Source organism: Staurois parvus, unplaced genomic scaffold (genome assembly GCF_062004578.1).
Source record: "Staurois parvus isolate SC_StPar_1 unplaced genomic scaffold, SC_StPar_1.0 ptg001089l, whole genome shotgun sequence".
NCBI classification, from domain to species: domain Eukaryota; kingdom Metazoa; phylum Chordata; class Amphibia; order Anura; family Ranidae; genus Staurois; species Staurois parvus.
This window is the reverse complement of record NW_028318885.1, coordinates 784,577-806,113: the sequence shown is the minus strand read 5'-3', so window position 1 is coordinate 806,113 and position 21,537 is coordinate 784,577.

Here is a 21,537-nt window from a genome sequence, read left to right as displayed (position 1 = left end):
TTAGAACACAAATTTACTTGAATCCGAATTATCAAACCAATTTGAAAATTGCATTTATTTCCCCGTAGGCCCGAACTACTATTGCATCATGTGACGTCATCCAAATGAAACAAATGCATTCGCTAAATTTGTAATAACTTTCTTTGGATTCGTTCACATTTGTTACTATGTCCATTCAGAGATTTGTATATATCTGAATCTCTGAATATCAAATTTTCATTCAAAAATTGAATTGTTACAAAATGCACATGTTTAACCATTTGCCGCCCACCCTATGGCCGAATGGCGGCTGGCAAATGTCAGCAGCGTTCCGGGTGGACGCCATATGGCGTCCTCCCGCACATGCGGAGATCACGCTCCTGCAGAGCCGCGCAGCGGCGCGATCTGTCACTGGCCGTGTACCTCGGACATGGCCGATGACATATCTGAGTGTCGGCCCCCGTTGCCGGTACCATGTGACCTGCTGTGACCAATCACAGCAGGTCACATGACAGTTGTATACAATGGATGGCTTCATTCATGCCATCTATTGTATACTAGTGTCTAGCTGTGAATGGTCACAGCTAATCACATGCACATGTCATGTGATTAGCTGTGGCCAAATCACAGATAAGCACAAAAAAAAAAAACCCTGAATGAATCGATGTCATTCAGGTAAATGCTTGCTTTTAGCAAAGTAATTCTTTGTTATAAGTAAATTGTGTAAAAAAAAAAAAATACTGATCACTTCCCCAAAGTAGTACAATGTTACTATGGTAACATTGTACTACTTTGGTCATAGTGAAATATGAAAAAAAATCTTAAAAAAAAGAAAAAAGTAATAAAAAATAATAATAAAAAAATATATATATATATTTTTTTTTTTCATACTGTCACTAGTCAGTGTCCCTGATCACTGCCATGCCAGTTATATGATGATGCTGTACTGCACTGGTGACAATATGTAAAAAAAAAATAGTGAAACTAATTTTTTTAATTTTTTAATTTTCCAAAAAAAATGACAAAAAAATTCAACTTCAAAAAACTCGCCATGCCTCTTATGAAGTACGTTGGACTGTCTACTCTGCAAAAAGGGGTCATTTGGGGGATATCTGTACTGTTCTGACATTCTTGGACCTCAAGAAATTAGATTGGCTGTCAGTACTTCAGGATTGATCAATATTCAGATCTATACCATAGTTTGTGAACTCTATAACTTTCCTACAAACTAAATACAGCCTAATTTGGGTTATTTTCACCAAAGACATGTAGCAGAATACATCTCGGCCTAAATTTATGAAGAACAATTATTTATTTGCAAACTTTTATAACAGAAACAAAGAAAAACGTGTTTTTTTCAACATATTTGGTCTTTTTTTGTTAATTTAGCAAAAAATAAAAACCCCAGCGGTGATTAAATACCATCAAAAGAAAGCTCTAGTTGTGTGAAGAAAATGATACAATTTTAGTTTGGGTACAATGTTGTATGACCGCGCAATTGTCATTCAAAGTGTGAGAGCGCTGAAACCTGAAAACTGGCCTGGGCAGGAAGGTGTATTGAATTGGTTAACAAGCAGCTTCATCTTAAGTCCCAGTCCCTGTAGGGGTATTGTGCTAACGGGCCCCAGAATAGTGTCTTTCCAGTGGGGTGATCGTGTATCTTCAGTCGCCTGCTTCTACATTCGTCCCTGGAACTACCATCGCTATCCACACAACCAGAGCAGAGACTCCTTCCACCTTTCATTTGTGAAGCCCATCTGGAGATCTTTATGGTTGACCACCTGGGCTACCAGTTTAAAGAATAATACAATTTTAAGAACATTTAGCAATTTCAACACATATAGCATTTAGTGTATGAGGGAATCTTACCAAGATAACTAATAATGTGGAAATGCTAGTTTACAACGATGTGGACTGCTTGGTAATTAACATTTGGCTGGCTTTATCCATTATTCACAATTATCAAAGCAGTTATGCAGCAATACACTCAGCGCCAGTATTTAATATATCCAATGTTTTATTTTTAGTTTCTTTCTGAGTGTATACTGTGACAACAAAACGTTTCACAAGATCTAGCTGTAAATTGCTGCCTGAGGCTTTATATTGTTTCTGTGTTATTGCAGAAAACGTATGAAATATTGCTAACTCCATGTAGTGGGTGGGTGGTAACCACACCCGAACCTCAGCCCTTTCACGTTTATAAGTTTGTCTACCGTATCTCAGTTTGTACGTGATGAGGAGCAGATATCTGTAAACCGCTCCCATGTTGCATATGCTGCTAGACCTCCTCTTTTAACCCCATGTAAGCTGCAGCACATTCTAGTACTTTGCTTTGTGAGATTAAGAGATGTATGTGAAAGAAGGGAAACTGGGCAAAGGGAAAATAAAATTGGAAGTTAATCAAAAACTGAATTCTGATTTTGTAAGATGCCAGGAAATGTATTCAAAAAGTTGTGAGATATCTGTGCTTGAGTTTGCTGCTTTATATACTTTGTGGCCATTATTATAAAGGGGTCACTCCCATTTGTTGAATATCTGATTCAGTGGATGACACTCACCTCAACCACAGAGATACACTATATTGCCAAAAGTATTGGGACGCCTGCCTTTATAGGTGTTCTGTTAGGTTGAGGTCAGGACTCTGTGCAGGCCAGTCAAGTTCTCCCACCTCAAACTCACTCATCCATGTCTTTATGGACCTTGCTTTGTGCACTGGTGTTTAGTCATGTTAGAACAGGAAGGGGCCATCCCCAAACCGTTCCCACAAAGTTGGATGCATGAAATTGTCCAAAATGTCTTGGTATGCTGACACCTTAAGAGTTTCCTTCACTGGAACAAAGGGGCCAAACCCAACCCCTGAAAAACAACCCCACACCATAATCCCCCCTACACCAAATTTTACACTTGGCACAATGCAATCAGGCAAGTACCCTTCTCCTGGCAATTGCCAAACCCAGACACGTCCATCAGATTGCCAGGCAGAGAAGTATGATTCATCACTCCAGAGAACACTTCTCCACTGCTCTAGAGTCCAGTAGTGATGTGCTTTACACCACTGCATCTGACGCTTTGCACTGCACTTGGTGAAGTAAGGATTGGCTGCAGCTGCCATGAAAACCCATTCCATGAAGCTCTCTACACACAGTTGTGCTAATCTGAAGGCCACATGAAGTTTGGAAATCTTTAGCTATTGATTCTGCAGACAGCTGGCGATTTCTGCACACTGTGCACTTCAGCATGCACTGACCCCGCTCTATCATTTTACATGGCCTACCAATTCATGGCTGAGTTGCTGTTGTTCCCAGTTGCTTCCACTTTGTTATAATCCCACTAACAGTTGACCGTGGAATATTTAGTAGCAAGGAAATATCACAGATGGACTTATTGCACAGGTGGCAACCTATCATGGGACCATGCTGGAATTCACTGAGCTCTTGAGAGCGATCCATTCTTTCACAAATGTTTGTAGAAGCAGTCTGCATGCCTAGGTGATTGATTTTATACACCTGTGGCCATGGAGGTGATTGGAAAACCTGAATCCAATGATTTGGAGGGGTGTCCTAATGCTTTTGGCAATATAGTGTATAAGAAGTAAGATGACTCAGTCCACCAACCTCTACAACCAAAATATCGCTTTTCAGTGAACTGACTTTTCAACTTCTCTGTGACTTTGAATCCTAGTTATCGATAAGTGAATGCAGACAGTGCTTATTTAATCATTCAGAATACAGATTTGTGCAATAAAGGTACAAGTGGGCTTTTGATTGTTTCATCAGGAAGGATTAGTCTCTTGGAGCTTTGCTTTTTCATCAGATATGCATATCCACTGAATAGCAGACACTGGATGCATTCTCTATAGGCTTTATTGCATGCTTTTGCTTATGTCTGCTTAATCAGCAAAGAACAATAAAAAGTAGACAGAAATGTTTAAACATGATTAATCAAAATCTCACCACGAGCACTGATTAGATGTGATTGTTATCATTCAATGGTCGAATGATCACATTGATTACAAAATCATCCTGGTTGTGTCTTTTTATGTATATTTAATACATACTCTAGCCTCACATTCTGCTTTCTAATGCAGGCCATAGATGGGTCGAAAATCGGCCGATAATAAAATCAGCCGATTTTCGGATCGTTAGTGGGCTAAATGTTCGGCTGTTTTTCGGTATTTTGGCAGATTTTTTTAATCGGTAAAGTCGGAAAAAAATCGGACGATTTTGCCGATCGGCCGATTTTTGCGGCAATGATGGGCAAATCGGCCGATCTTTTACCGATAAAAAAATCTGCGCATGAGCAGTGACCTGCAAGAGGAAGACAAAAAGAAGAAGAAAAAAGAAGAAGAGGATGAAGAAGAAGAAGAAGAGGAAGAGAATGAAGAAGAGGATGAAGAAGAGGATGAAGAAGAAGAAGAAGAGGATGAAGAAGAGGATGAAGAAGAGGATGAGGAAGAAGAGGAAGAGAAAGAAGAGGATGAAGAAGAAGAGGATGAAGAAGAAGAGAATGAAGAAGAGGATGAAGAAGAAGAAGAAGAGGATGAAGAAGAAGGAGAAGAGGATGAAGAAGAAGAAGAAGAAGAGGATGAAGAAGAAGAAGAAGAGGATGAAGAAGAAGAGGAAGATGAAGAAGAGGATGAAGGAAATGAAGAAGAGGATGATGAAGAAGAAGAGGATGAAGAAGAAGAGGAAGAAGAAGAAGAGGATGAAGAAGAAGAAGAAGAAGAAGAAGAAGAGGATGAAGAAGGAGTAGAAGAAGAAGAGGATGAAGAAGAAGAAGAAGAAGAAGAGGATGATGAAGAAGAAGAGGATGAAGAAGAAGAAGAGGATGAAGAAGAAGAGGATGAAGAAGAAGAGGAAGATGAAGAAGAGGATGAAGGAGATGAAGTAGAGGATGAAGAAGAAGAAGAGGATGAAGAAGAAGAAGAGGAAGAAGAGGATGAAGAAGAAGAGGATGAAGAAGAAGAGGCATTCCAGTCCGGCAAAAAGTGTCCCTGCAGAGAGCTCCGCTATTTCTTTGACAGTTCCTTGACATTTATAGCGGTTGCAACAATGTATCTATTTGTTTCCAAATAAAAACATCTGTATCCTAAATGGATACAAATAGATACATTGTTGCAACCGCTATAAATGTCAAGGAACTGTCAAAGAAATAGCGGAGCTCTCTGCAGGGACACTTTTTGCCGGCTGTAGACAGAATGAAAATTGGCTGATTTTTTTTACCGTTGCTGGTAATGTCGGCCGCTTGAATGACCGATTTTTCGTTTTTTTAAAGAAAAATCGGCCGATTTTCGACCCGTCTATGGCCTGCATAAGTGCAGACATTTATGTGTCCATTTATGAACCAGTGGTAATAGATCGCTGCTCAGTTCTCCGGCATTCTCGGAGAACACACTTCTCCTGTGAATGCAGTTTATGAAGCAGTTCTCCGAACGAAGGGAGAATGATCTCCAAACGCTGGAGAACGGTCTACAAACTCTGGAAAACGGCTGATTTTACTATAATCTTGCGAGATTACAGTAAAAGATCAGTTTACTAAGCAGAGGTAAATTATCTCTGCTTAGTTTTCGGTCCCTCCGATTCTCCAGCTCTGGGCTGGAGAATCTGGAGGGAGAACACAGATCTCCAGAGAAGGGCTGAACATATTCTCCTGGGTGTCATAAACTGTGAATGACCAGAGAATAGCTGTGATCCTCTGAATCTCAGCTATTCTGTGTGTCATAAACGGACACCTTAGGGTGAGGAAGGTTTTCTTTGTGTCCTTAGTGAGCCCTATAACACAAGTAGATGAGAGTGGTGGTATCCGAGGTCAGTTTGTCTCGACTCCTGGTTCAGTTCCGTATGAGCAATGGTCACCAAGATCACAGGCGCATGTACAGTGCAGCACCTGACATCTTGATGCGACTTTTAGAGAGATGCACCTTGCAGCCTGTATGGAGCGAGTTGTGAATGTTATACTAAGTAAGTAGTTTGTGCATTACACCTCCCACTGTGTACTGTCCATGCTGATGGTAAACAAATTAGGGTTCTTTTTTCTTTGTTACAACAAAGAAAATGTAGTGCATGCACGTGAGAAGTCTTCTGCTTCCTTTATGCACGTGAGAAGTCTTCTGCTTCCTTTTGCGAGTCTGGATTTTTCATGTGTTTACATATGGGTGGGGCCTACTTGCCCTACACATGGGGGTACCTTTCCTCTTGTGCATGCGCTCATCAATGTCCGGGACCAGGCGGGGCCACGTTCATGTGAAGTCAACATTATGGTGGTACCCTGGCTTAGAGCTGAGCTGTACACCATGTGCAGTAGATAAATGTACAGAGTCCCTCTGTAAAACATGCTGTCCCATATTACTACACACTCTGCCTGTGAAATATTACATTTATAATGGACACCGCTGAGCCTATGCCCTCTCCATCAGTCCGGCATATCTCTGTCACCTCACTCCTAGTGATAGAATGGGGTCCCACCATGCACTTGCACGGACCTCACACATGTACATAGTTAACTCCTTTTGCTCTCCTTTACCATGCAGCAGTGGTCTCCGTAGCACAAGTTCAGTCCCAGACATTTTTGGGGGAGCTGACTGCTAGGGAGGGAGCCAGCACACCGACCCCCTCAGGAGAACCTGTCGCCTATGCCTGGTACTACCTTTATTGAGCGTCTCCTATTCACCATCTACTAGTTCTTGGTTACCCGTGGCAACTACACATTTCCATGACCCTTCTGCTGAGTTAACACATCATAGTGGCCTGGCTCTCATACTCCATCTGTGCTATACAAGCCCTGTTCTATTAAAGTGATTCTAAAGGCTTGTTTTTGTTTTAGAAAAAATAACAAACATGTCTATACTTACCTGCTGTTTGTTGTGGTTTTGCACAGAGCAGCCCAGATGCTCCTCTTCTCGGGTCCCCCACAGGTTCTTCTGGCCCCTCTTTCTTGTTGGGTGCCCCCACAGCAAGCAGCTTGCTACGGGGGCACCCGCTGCTCTATGTGTCCATTTACACATGGTGCTGCGGCTCAGCTCTGCCCTCTCTCTCTTCTCATTGGCTCACTGGCTGTGATTGACTGCAGTGGGAGCCAATGGTTCCCACTTCTGTCTCAACCCTTGAGCAGAGGGAGTCCTGGGATAGCCGAGACTCCAGTGCACATCACTGGATTGAGAGAGGGCTTAGGTGAGTATTAGAGGGGGCTGGGGGGGATGCTGCACAGAGAAGGTTTTAGAATGCATAAAGGTAAAAAACCCTAAGCCTTTAGAACCACTTTAATACACCAGGAATCACCATGCACCCCTTTCGATGACTTCAGTCCAGGCTTGGAACAGTTAACAACCTTTACTAAAGAGCTTGGAAAATTTTTTAGTTGGCAAAGTCCATACTTGGAGAATCCCCTGACGGGGGATGGCGAAGGCTGCTTCAGGTTACATTGCATACGGTGGTTCAGACCTTTCTGCTTCCCATGCAGGGCTAGATTTCCCAATAGGCACTTTAGGCATGTGCTTACAGGTGCCCTTCCTAGAGGGGCACCCGTCTGGAGAGAGAGGGAATAAAATTATAGATCTGTCTCACATTCTCTGCTAGTGGAGTGATATCACTCACAGCCGCTTCTTCACTGCCTGCCTCTTTCAGTGAAGTGCTGAGGGAAGGGAATCAGCGGCAGGTTGGAAGGTGGCATGTGGTAGACATCACATCATCAGTGCAGTGGGCAGAGGAAGCTGGAAGCATGAAGTGAACACACAGGCACAGGATTACACTGAGTGAGGGATCTTCCATCCATCTTCCATTAATCAAGTCTGCAGAGTATTCTCAGAAAAGGTAGTCAGTAAAAGAGATACGCAGCAAAGTGTGTGCCTTTCCCCACTGCAGTGCCCTGGGGTTGCCCATGATGAATTAGGCCCCTTTCATACTAGTGCCCCACAGTGCAAGGGGACCTCTGCGGACCATGATGTAAAAGGGAGTTCTGCTGACTGTAATGTTAAGAAGGGGGGGGCTATGGTGACCAAAGATCAACTTACATCAGAGTTCCCCTTTACATCACAGTCCACAGTGTTACGGGCAACCCTGCAGATCTCGATGTAAAGGAGAACTATGAGGACTCTGATGTAAGGGTAACTCTGGATACTCTTGTGTAAGGGGGGGGCTCTGGTGATCAGAGACCCCCTTACAACAGAGTCACTTTACATCACAGTCCTTAGTGTTCCCTTTTACATCAAAATCTGTAGCATTCACCTTTACACATATAAAAATAATTTATATAAAAATATTTTATCAAGGAAAAAAAATCGATTGTACTGACTTTTTCTTGGAGGATGGGGGGCGCTTTGGAATTCTCTGCCTATAGGCTCCTGAGATGTAAATCCAGTCCTGTTCCTATGCAGTCCTGTCAAAAAGCTTCCCTTGTGCCCAGCCTTCCCCCTATTTATTTGTAGACCAGGAAGGAAGGCAGGACCCAAAGAAAGCCTAGGAAGCCGGAAACCCAAAGTTTAACTCTTCCTTAACCTGGGCAATTTAAATTTGCTGGCTTTACAACATATCTCTAGTAGGCACTTGCCTACATACACCTTAAGTTAAAACGGTCCTGGTAAGCCAGCTCTTATTTTATTTAATACCTTATATATAACTTGACCAGGGACGGACTGACAACTCATGGGGCCCCCGGACAATAGGGGATCATGGGGCCCCTGTGTCCTTGCCCAAACTCAAAAAAGCCTATGAAAAAGGTACCAGGGGCATCTCATGGGGCCCCCTACTGACCCCGGGCCCTCGGGCAGTGCCTGAGTTTCCAAATGGTCAGTCCACCCCTGAACTTGACCAATGCTGTCAAAGCTGTCATAAATCACAGCAGGATAGCATTACACAAAGGCATTTTGATGCAGCTGCCACATCAATTTATGCATATGCATCTATGAATTCTGTTTAAATTATACCAGATTAGATTGGTCCTTCTTTGGTGGTTGCTCTCTTCCTTTCAAGGAACTTCCTGTTTAAACCAAGGGCCATAATCCAGGTTCCTGAGTGTATGCAGATGACTGGCTGATTTTCATTACTACTAATCAACTATCCCCAACCTACTCAATGAATTTCAAAACCATGGTGTTCTTTACACCCTTCAAATTAATTCCTGAAAATCTGAATCCATCAATACTCTAGCAGACCATTTGTTGGATCACATAAAAATATAATTTGTATTTAAATGTATTTCCCCTTCTCCTTCAAACATATTTCCAATCTTAGGTAAACTGAATTTTTTTCCATGGTTAAAAGATGGTGACTTTCTTGGCTGGATCTCTCATAACCATTGGAAACTCGGGCACTGCCCGAGGGCCCGGGGTCAGTAGGGGGCCCCATGAGATGCCCCTGGTACCTTTTTCATAGGCTTTTTTAAGTTTGGCCAAGGACACAGGGGCCCCATGATCCCCTATTGCCCGGGGGCCCCGTGAGTTGTCAGTCATAACATAACACACATTTATACATATGATTTGGGACAATAATTAGCCAAGCCTTTTTGATCTTACCTTCATATCTTCACTCCGTCCTTTAGGTCTTTGGAGATCTATCTCAAATGTATTCTCCTAAATCTGAACTTTAGGATTGGTAAAAAGACTACCTTTGCAGTGCCCCCCCCCCCCCCCCTACTGGGAGAAATATTTACCTTATTCCTAGTTCCAACAAGCTTTGATGCTCTCCTATACCTTCCGATGCTCCAGGTTGTGTGCAGGTCCTTAATGTGTTCTCATGTACAATGCAAGACTATTGGTCCTGCATTGTTCTCGATGACATCCGTGTGCAACCGTCAGCCAAAAGGCTTTGTGGGACCAGTCACACAAGGTGGAGGAAGCTGGCAGGAATGAGGAATAAGGTAAGTGTCACACCCCTAGACTTAACAAGCATGTAATGCTTAAATTGCAACGGGCCCTATTACTGGGTAATTTTTTTCCTGCCTAGAGTGGGGCGTAATTTCACCTCCAAATTACTTAATGATCTGACAAAAATTATGTTTTTCCAAAAATATTTAGCTATATAGGCAGCTATACAGGAAGTTTAAACAAAAAAACGTATTCCTGCGCCAAAGCTTTCCAAATAACACTCTAAAAATGCTGCTGTGCCAATCGTGAAAACACAAACAATATAAATATAAATAAACAGCGCAAATTTAGATAATTAATCAATATAATAAATCATTAAAATAAGTGCATAAATTATTCGTGTTTCCCCTTAATAATAAACAAAAACACCCAAAAGTCCATGTGCTGAAGACATAATTAAATTGTAGAAATAAAAAAATAATATAATAAAAGTGCCAACTTCTTTTCTTCAAAAAATATTTTCACCTTCCACCAGTGCACACACCAACATTGAATACACTCACCAGAACTTGGTGAGTAAAAGACCTTTTAAGGAATTTTAGGGATCCTAAACCCTCTTTGGTGCCACGCTAGGGAAAATCTTCACCCTCCGAATAGACTCCACCATCCAACCAAAAGAAAAAAACTCACATAGCATAATATTGTCACACCATAGTAACTTATTCCAAATAGAGATTAAGGCCACTCACATGTTAATCACTTGCTAAAGGCATGTTTATTATGTATAACAGGCTTCAGTTCCAGCAGATATACAACCTTTTCCTTCCAGGACTCTCAAATCCACAATGGAACAAGGACAAAACTCCTCTTAGACCAAACAATGAACCAAGATGGCCGCTGGAACGCACCGCTCCGCGTGCGTTCCACTCACCGGAAATGACGTCAGGCGCATAGAGTGTGGCCTGGAAATGCGTCAACGCGTTTCGCCCCTCCCATAGGGCGTTATCAAGACACCCATCTCCTGTCCTCACTTACTTAAATATCAATGTAATGCCCTCCCCTCCAATTTAATTGGTCAGACCACCTCCCAGGATAATTACAGAGGCTGCTCCTCCCACTACAAGACGTGAGAGACCTTTACAAGATGCCAATCCACATAACAACAACATGAATTTTAACAATTGATGTAAACAATTCAAATAAAAACAATATCTTTATAATTTAATATAATTCATATTAACAAGTGTGTATCTATCTAAAAACAGATTACAAAATCAAATGAAATAAATTAAAATAAAATAAAATAAAATAAAAATGAAAATAAAAATAAAAATAAATAATAAAAAATAATAAATAAAAATAAATATAAAAATAAACATAAAAATAAAAATAAATAAAATAAATAAATAAAAAAAATAAAAAATAAATAAATAAAAATAAAATAAAATAAAAATAAAAATAAAAATGAAATAAAAAAAAAAAATAAATAAAAATAAAAATAAAAATAAAAAAATAAAAATGAAAATGAAAATGAAAATAAAAATAAATATAAATAAAAATGAAAATGAAAATGAAAATAAATATAAATACATAAAATAAAATAAAAATAAAAAATAGTCTTTAAACACTAAATCCTCTACTCTTACCAATCTGACAGGAAACAGTTGATATCTATATCTGAGTTCAACCCCCTGGGCAACAAAGACCCCAATTTTAGGATCCATCTCGTTTCATTCTGTGAGATGGACTTGACCCTATCTCCTCCCCTCCAATGTGCTGAAACTCGATCGATCCCACAGAATTTCAAACAAGATGGATCCCTATTGTGATAAATTCTAAAATGGTGGGAAAGACTATGATACTTATAACCTTTTTTAATATTTCTAATATGTTCCCCTAGTCTCACTGACAATTTTCTAGATGTTCTCCCTACGTATTGAAGATGACATGGACATTCTAACAAATAGGTGACAAACGAGCTATCACATGATATAAAGTTTTTTATCTTGTAAGAGGAACCATTTGAACAAGAATGAAACGTATCATACCTTCTGATATTATCTCCTTTCATTGTTTTGCATGCCAAACATCTTTTACATTTAAAAAACCCCACACTATCAAGAAAAGTCACCTTTTTCTTTGGAATATCTGGAACATTTTTAGCTAATTTTAATCTAAGTGTGGGTGGTTTTCTATAAACAAATGAAGGTTTCTTAGGTAATAGGTCATGAAGAACCTCATCCCTTTTTAAAACCTGCCAATGTTTTCGCATTATATTTTCAAAAGCCTTATGCTGATTAGAATACCCCGTTATAAAGGATAGTTCCCCTCTTCTATTTTCTTTCTTAATTTTATTTAACAAATCTTCTCTTCTGATTTTATTTACCTCATTAACTGCACCTGTTAATATCTCCTCTTTATAACCTTTCTCCCTAAATCTCTCTAACAGAGTATCTGCTTGCTTATGAAAGATCTCCTTATCATCACAATTGCGCTTCAGTCTTATCAATTGGCTTTTAGGGATGGATCTTAGCCAATTCCTGTGGTGGCAACTATGTGTGGGGATATATGCATTTCTATCGACTTCTTTGAAATGAGTCTTGGTATAAAATAGTTAAGTTTGTAAATAGTTAAGTCCAAGAAGTTAATTGCTTCTGTACTAATATAGTTTGTAAAGGATATATTATAAGGATTACACCCCATTTCATGAATGTAGTCTTCTAGTTCCTCCTTAGTACCCTTCCAGATTATCACTATATCGTCTATAAATCTTTTATAGAGCAATAACTTATGATTCTTCTTTTATTATATTATTTTTTTATTTCTACAATTTAATTATGTCTTCAGCACATGGACTTTTGGGTGTTTTTGTTTATTATTAAGGGGAAACACGAATAATTTATGCACTTATTTTAATGATTTATTATATTGATTAATTATCTAAATTTGCGCTGTTTATTTATAGCTATACAGGAAGCACAGTGGCTAAGTGGTTATCACTTCCACCTGGCAGCACTAGGGTTGTTGGTTCGAGTCCCCATGGCACCACTTGCCTAGAGTTTGCATGTTATCCCTGTGCCTGTGTGGGCTTCCTTCCACACTCCAAACACATGCTGGTAGGTTTATTGGCTCCTGTCTAAATTGGCCCTAGTATATGTATGTATGAATGTGAGTTAGGGACCTTAGATTGTACGCTGTGAATGTACAAAATATGTAAAACGCTGCGTAAATTGATGGCGTTATATAAGTACCTATAATAAATAAATATGTATAAAAGAGATAAACATGATATAAATCATGTTATTTTTTTTAAATATCTTGTTTCTATGTATAGTATACAGTATATGTATTTTATACACATACATGCAGGAATACGCAGACTGCTTTGCAGTACTATATAACATTTGTGCTCTAGAGAAATTCTGTGTTTCAAAAATGTACCTGCAATAAAAGACCTGTAATAGAAACCTTTGAATACTTCTCTTAGAGCTCATGCACACTGCACACTGTTAATAGATACCCTGGTGTAGAGGTGTTTATGTACAGCCATGGGCAGACGTCTATATAAATCAATGACAGGCTCAGCTCTACGCTGCTAATGGCACATCCAAGTTTTTACATGCAGGCAGGAACGGGGAATGGTCCTGAACACAAATGGGTTGATTTACTAAAACTGTACAAAATCTGGTGCGGCTGTGCATAGAAACCAATCAGCTTCCATTTTTTTTTTTGTCAAAACTTCATTGAACAAGCTGAAGTTAGAAGCTGATTGGCTACCCTGCACAGCTGCACCAGATTTTGCACTCTGCAGTTTTAGTAAATTAACCCCAAACTGTCTGTGTCCAGGGGTGCAAATCTGTTCCTGTGCACATGTACTGTGTATGCTTTGATTTGGCTTCCAGCCTATAACCACAGCCTGTCTTTAACTTGTAGAGGTGGCTATATGCTAATACCTGTGACTCCTGGGTGCAGAAATGTATGGGGTATGGCCCTCTCTGCCCATGTGAATGAGTCCTTAGGTGGGTGGTAAGCCAGGCTTCTGGCAGGATCTTTACTATACATCTGACACACTTTAGGATGCCTGTTCTCCTGCTGCATTTCTTGCTTCCTCCAGTTGACCCTTACAACACCACTTGTCTTGCAGTGATGTAGAGCAGGTAGACAGAATCACAGTGTGGTGGTGAGGGACCCAGGCATTCAACACTCCTGGAAATGTATGTACAGTCAGGTCCATAAATATTGGGACATCGACACAATTCTAACATTTTTGGCTCTATACACTACCACAATGGATTTGAAATGAAACGAACATGATGTGCTTTAACTGCAGACTGTCAGCTTTAATTTGAGGGTATTTACATCCAAATCAGGTGAACGGTGTAGGAATTACAACAGTTTGCATATGTGCCTCCCACTTGTTAAGGGACCAAAAGTAATGGGACAGTTGGCTTCTCAGCTGTTCCATGGCCAGGTGTGTGTTATTCCCTCATTATCCCAATTACAATGAGCAGATAAAAGGTCCAAAGTTCATTTCAAGTGTGCTATTTGCATTTGGAATCTGTTGCTGTCAACTCTCAAGATGAGATCCAAAGAGCTGTCATTATCAGTGAAGCAAGCCATCATTAGGCTGAAAAAACAAAACAAACCCATCAGAGAGATAGCAAAAACATTAGGCGTGGCCAAAACAACTGTTTGGAACATTCTTAAAAAGAAGGAACGCACCGGTGAGCTCAGCAACACCAAAAGACCCGGAAGACCACGGAAAACAACTGTGGTGGATGATCGAAGAATTCTCTCCCTGGTGAACAAAACACCCTTCACAACAGTTGGCCAGATCAAGAACACTCTCCAGGAGGTAGGTGTATGTGTGTCAAAGTCAACAATCAAGAGAAGACTTCACCAGAGTGAATACAGAGGGTTCACCACAAGATGGAAACCATTGGTGAGCCTCAAAAACAGGAAGGCCAGATCAGAGTTTGCCAAACAACATCTAAAAAATCCTTCACAGTTCTGGAACAACATCCTATGAACAGATGAGACCAAGATCAACTTGTACCAGAGTGATGGGAAGAGAAGAGTATGGAGAAGGAAAGGAACTGCTCATGATCCTAAGCATACCACCTCATCAGTGAAGCATGGTGGTGGTAGTGTCATGGCGTGGGCATGTATGGCTGCCAATGGAACTGGTTCTCTTGTATTTATTGATGATGTGACTGCTGACAAAAGCAGCAGGATGAATTCTGAAGTGTTTCGGGAATATTATCTGCTCATATTCAGCCAAATGCTTCACAACTCATTGGACGCTTCACAGTGCAGATGGACAATGACCCAAAGCAGACTGCAAAAGCAACCAAAGAGTTTTTTAAGGGAAAGAAGTGGAATGTTATGCAATGGCCAAGTCAATCATCTGACCTGAATCCAATTGAGCATGCATTTCACTTGCTGAAGACAAAACTGAAGGGAAAATGCCCCAAGAACAAGCAGGAACTGAAGACAGTTGCAGTAGAGGCCTGGCAGAGCATCACCAGGGATGAAACCCAGCGTCTGGTGATGTCTATGCGTTCCACACTTCAGGCTGTAATTGACTGCAAAGGATTTGCAACCAAGTATTAAAAAGTGAAAGTTTGATTTATGATTATTATTCTGTCCCATTACTTTTGGTCCCTTAACAAGTGGGAGGCACATATGCAAACTGTTGTAATTCCTACACCGTTCACCTGATTTGGATGTAAATACCCTCAAATTAGAGCTGGCAGTCTGCAGTTAAAGCAAATCTTGTTCGTTTCATTTCAAATCCATTGTGGTGGTGTATAGAGCCAAAAATGTTAGAATTGTGTCGATGTCCCAATATTTATGGACCTGACTGTATATAATGAATGATGCAAAACTTCCAAAAAGAAGCCTCAAGGTACCTAAAAATATATATACGATCAAAAAAAAATATGTATTCCGGTAATCCCTAGACACCAAGCCAATGAGGAACTTACAGAAAAAGAACGAGTTGTGGACTCAACCGGAATAGGGAATTTGTGAATACTCAGGAAAAATGAATTCAAACAAAGGAGGTGATCAGTGGCTCACGAAAACCTCTTTATTACAGACAAAATTAAAAGTATAAAACAAACACTTTTAACTTTGTCTGTAATAAAGAAGTTTCTGTGCGCCACTGATCACCTTCTCCTTTGTTTGAATTCATTTTTCTTGAGTATTTACAAAGTCCCTATTCCGGTTGAGTCCACAACTAGTTCTTTTTCTGTAAGTTCCTCATATAATGAATGATTCTGATGGCGATTGTAGTGTTTAAAGACTGCTGAAGTGGTAAGTATTCAAAAGACTATTGCATGACTGGTGTAGTGGACATCTTTATTCCCCCAATAACCACAACTCCCTCCCAATTACCTTACATCCCCGATAACAAAGAACACAGTTTTTTGGCTGGAATGATATATATTTTATGTAAATGTATATATCAGCCACAGCTTCAAAATTAACACACATAGAGATTGATGTCCAAAACTTACAAAGAAACAATCCCCTTTTGGCTGATCTAAGTTTTTAACAAAAATCACTCGATTCTTCCAAAAACACATAAAACATTTATGCCTGAAGCCAATACTGCCCCCAACTGCTTATTCTGCTTATGGAACTTAACAGATCTTCAGCCATTCCAAAACCTGCAATAAATGTTACAATATAACTGATATATCTAAAAAGACAACATTTTCCATTTCCCTGGTGTTATTGGGAATGATAAGCCAACCATTTTGTTGCGCCGATTCTAGCCCTCATCAATAACCTCCAAGCTGGGCCACTCCGCCAGACTTTTTACTGCCATCTCAGTCATCCAAGGGACACAGCTTGCTGGGACAATAATGCCTACTAAAGGTGAAAAATAGGGGGAAAAAAAACAAGAGCATACAAAAAATGTGAAAATCAAAAGACAAATGGAAAATTTTTTTTTTGTTACGTTTTCATTAAAAAAAATTACATTCAAGCAGAAAACATGAACACGTACAGATACCTATACAATAGCGAATGACAAATCAACCAAAACAAGAAAAAAAATCAGGGGAGGGCAGGTGGGGACCTTTTGCACCTTGATCCAAACAGTGACTGTGAAGTCATTTCCATTGGCTTTGGTGGGCTGACCTGCCTCCTGTCTCTCTCCATAGGACACAATGGTCCACCTGTTCCCCCCACCATCATGTCACTCTGTTTTTAAAAGGCACAGCCTGATCCTGGAGTTTTATTGCACAGTTTTAATTACAATATTTAAAGCAACAGGCTCCTATAAGTCCACATTTTACAATGCAAGTCTATGAGTCAGCTAATTAATTGATTACGATGCATTTTCATTGTGGCCGATATCATATCACAACCAGGGGCGGACTGACAATTCATGGGGCCCCCGGGCAATAGGGGATCATGGGGCCCCTGTGTCCTTGCCCAAACTCAAAAAAGCCTATGAAAAAGGTACCAGGGGAATCTCATGGGGCCCCCTACTGACCCCGGGCCCTCGGGCAGTGCCCGAGTTTCCAAATGGTCAGTCCGCTCCTGATCACAATAGTTAAGCGGGGAAGTTAAATGAAGACGGGTCAAATAAAGATTTTTCCTTGGTATATAATCAAGCAATCTCTATATTTAATATTAACAAACATAAGGACAATAAAGCATATAAAACGTGAATATCACTTAAAAAAAACTTTATATCAAAGCAGTCAAATTCTGTAGCTTTCATACATAATAAAGGATTATATCAATGGTTTTTCATACTTACTAAATGCAGCATGCTCCTTTATTCCAAACTCAGATGTCTAAACCCCAGACAGTTGCAATGTGGTTTGCCTATCTCAGTTTCATAATGACCATGGCAGATATTTTTTCAGCTTGAAAAGGATGCTTAAAATAATCCAGCTAAACTTTGCTAACATTGACCTTACCACCAGTGTAGTGTTCCCTGTAGAGAGGCTGCTACCTCTTAAAGCTGAACTCCATGCAACTATATATTACACAAAAATCAGCTTTGTATGAATGCATCATTCAATGTACTTTTTTAAAATACAGGCGTACCTCGGTTTACGAATGCCTCGGTTTATGTAATTTTCGGTTTACAAATGAAAATCCATTGAAAATAATGCCTTGGTTTACAAATTTTTTTCGCAATACGAAGCATTTATAGAGCCGGCCCCGTGCCTTTAAAGTGCACTTCATAAAGCGTTAACAGATAAGACTTTTTTTGATTTTCTGACCCCTGGAACGGATTAATTGGTTTTAAATGCATTTACAAATTTTTTTTTAATCATGTCCCTGTACAGTACTATGCCTTTAAAGTGCACTTTATAAAGAGTTTTGAACAGATAAGACTTTTTTTTACTTTTTTCTGACCTCCGGAATGGATTAATTGGTTTTCAGTGCATTTACAAATTAATTTTTAATCATGTCCCTGTACAGTATTTATGCCTTTAAAGTGCACTTTATAAAGAGTTTTGAACAGATAAAACACTTTTTTCTACTTTTTTCTGACCTCTGGAATGGATTAATTGGTTTTCAATGCATTCCTATGGGAAACAGTGTTTTAGTTTACAAATTTTGCACAATAAGAAACGTCCCGCAGAACGCATTAAGCTCGTAAACTGAGGTACGCCTGTACAAGCAGTGAAAGTACTTGAATCTGGCTTGGTATCGGCCTCTTGCAATTCCTGACTCAGACAGCCTATACAAAAGTGAATGACAAATCAACCAAAACAAGAAAAAAAAACAGGGGAGGGCAGGTGGGGACCTTTTGCACGTTTATCCAGAGAGTGACTGTGAAGTCATTTCCGTTAACTTTGGTGGGCTTACAGCTGACCCGCCCCCTGTCTCTCTCCATAGGACACAATGGTCCATCTGTTCCCCCCACCTTCATGTCACTCTGTTTTTAAAGGCACAGCCTGATCCTGGAGTTTTATTCCAATATTTAAAGCAACAGGTTGCTTTAAGTCCATGAATTAATTTTTAATCATGTCCCTGTACAGTTATATCTAAAATATTTAAAGTATCTTGCGAGCCAGAAAACAGAAAAAAAAGGCTCCCTATTGTACACCATAAAATATATATCCTCTATGTAGTCGGATCGCAAACATCTAACACATAACTACCAATGTGGAAAAAATGTGAATAAAATCATATAGTAAATCTCAAGACAAGTGAGCGCTTAAAACAACTTATAAAATCAATAAGTGAACAAAATTAAATTAAATTAAACGAGAAAATAGCAGCTGAACACCAAAAAGGTACCATAAAACCTTCACAATAATCAGAATGCATAAAGGGGGGAGGTGCAGCGCTAACTTAATAAATATACACTTAAATAGTTACACAAACCAATGTTAAGGTGCTATTAAAGTGCAAAACGGTGACTAAAATGAGTATAGTCCATAACGTGTTCAAAAGGTGTTTTGAAACCCAAGAGTCTTCAAAAAGCTCCAATGCCTGGATTCGTGGATGAGGTGATAAAGGTATAAAGATTGCGCACTCACCAGATACGCAATCCAAATGCGCATTCAAAGCAGATAATCCTAGGGTCCTCATATGGATCTGGTCAGATCTGGTCACAAAAGCCCCTCGTCACTCGATGGTGTTTGCCACGCATAGAAGAAATACATTGAAAAAGTTTTTAAGTCTAATTTGTCTATAGGGTTGATTTACTAAAACTGACTGCAAAATCTGGTACAGCTCTGCACAGAAGGCAATCAGCTGATTGCCTTTTTCAATGTATTTCTTCTATGCGTGGCAAACACCATCGAGTGACGAGGGGCTTTTGTGACCAGATCTGACCAGATCCATATGAGGACCCTAGGATTATCTGCTTTGAATGCGCATTTGGATTGCGTATCTGGTGAGTGCGCAATCTTTATACCTTTATCACCTCATCCACGAATCCAGGCATTGGAGCTTTTTGAAGACTCTTGGGTTTTGAACACCTTTTGAACACGTTATGGACTATACTCATTTTAGTCACCGTTTTGCACTTTAATAGCACCTTAACATTGGTTTGTGTAACTATTTAAGTGTATATTTATTAAGTTAGCGCTGCACCTCCCCCCTTTATGCATTCTAAAATCATATAGTGTTGCGCTCCCAAACCTCCAATTAATATATTTAAATGACTTAATCTCTGTCCTTAAAATCATATACAAAAAATGAAAATTGTGTATATATATATAAAAAATACCATCAAAAAATATTGAATTAAATAATTAGAAAACCTCCATGATTAATACTAAAAATAATAACTGTGATTAAACATGAATATTAATATACTTATAAAAATTCAAATAATCAATGTGCATAAATATATAAATAAATGCAACAGTGAAGATAGTGTCCCATATAATAAAAGTGACTTTGTGCTGAAAATTAATCTTCAATCCATATTGCATGTAAATCCGTGACTGATTGTGAATCCTCCCATTAGTGCAGATGTACGCTCACCTCCTTATTTGCCTGCAATTAGGCTATATGTGCTTTTGGTTCTCCTCCTTTGGAACCTACTTGATTAGAACTCTTTCTTTGGGATAGTAGATATCCGTAATTACGGATATGTGCTGTGGGATTGATCCCTTCTCCAGAGGATTCAACTCCTCTATATTCTCATCTCCATGCGACTCTCCACATAGGAAAAAGATCTCGACATGGTGTTTTATCTTTTATAAAGATCGGCTTTATTGACTCAAAGTATAACACTCACATGTGTTGTATTCAGAAAATCGTCTCACAATGTGAACCGAGTCCTCCGCTGACTGTCGGAGGTATGTAACCGTGGTCCGGCAAACGAACTGACTCCCTCCGAGTGACGTTACAGTCCCACCCCAAAAACTGGGGTAAACTGAGGTACAACTGTACAAGCAGTGAAAGTACTTGAATTTGGCTTGGTATCAGCCTCTTGCAATTCCTGACTCAGACTGGGGAGAGGGGGGGAGGAAGCAGCAAAAGGAGACAATCATTTGTACTACAGTGCACAGGTAGTGACAAGGAACATGCTGATTGGAAGAGAGCCGAGTGGCAGAGAAATTGCCTCTTTAGTCTTCTGCTTCTCCTTTCACTGTCCATCCACAGTGAGTCAAGAATTCAAGACCTGTAAGTGTAACCACAGGCAGCCACAATCTGAGGTTAGAAGAAAGGAAGTTTAACCTTAGATTGGGGGACAGGGTTCTTTGCTGTTAGAGCAGTAAAAATGTGGCACTCCCTCCCTCAGGAAGTGGTACTAGATGAGAGTGTCGACAGTGTAAAAAAAAAACATTTCTGTCTTCCTTGGGAAGCAGAATATACAGAGCTATGGGAATTGGTATAGAAGTAAAATCACACAGAAACACACACACACACACACACACTGAACTGGATAGACGTGTGGCTTGTTTAAATCCTATAAACCAGTGGTCTCCAAACTGTAGCCCAGGGGCTGGATGTGGCCCTTTGCTTGCCTTGATCTGGCCCTTGGTGCACTATTCCTCCCAATGATACGAGACACTATTCTGCTAACAACAGTGGGGCATCATTTCTCACACTGACAGCAACAATGGGGCACTATTGCTCCCCCTAATACCTAATATGGTAATGTTTACTCCCACTGATGCCAGGAAAATTTAAACTCTCTTTGGCCACAGTCTGGCCCCCCTAAAGTCTGAAGGACTAGCCTTTGGTTTAGAAAGTTTGGAGACCCCTGCTATAAACTATGTAACTATGTTAGTGCTGCTTAAGTACAGCAGAGAAAAATCAGG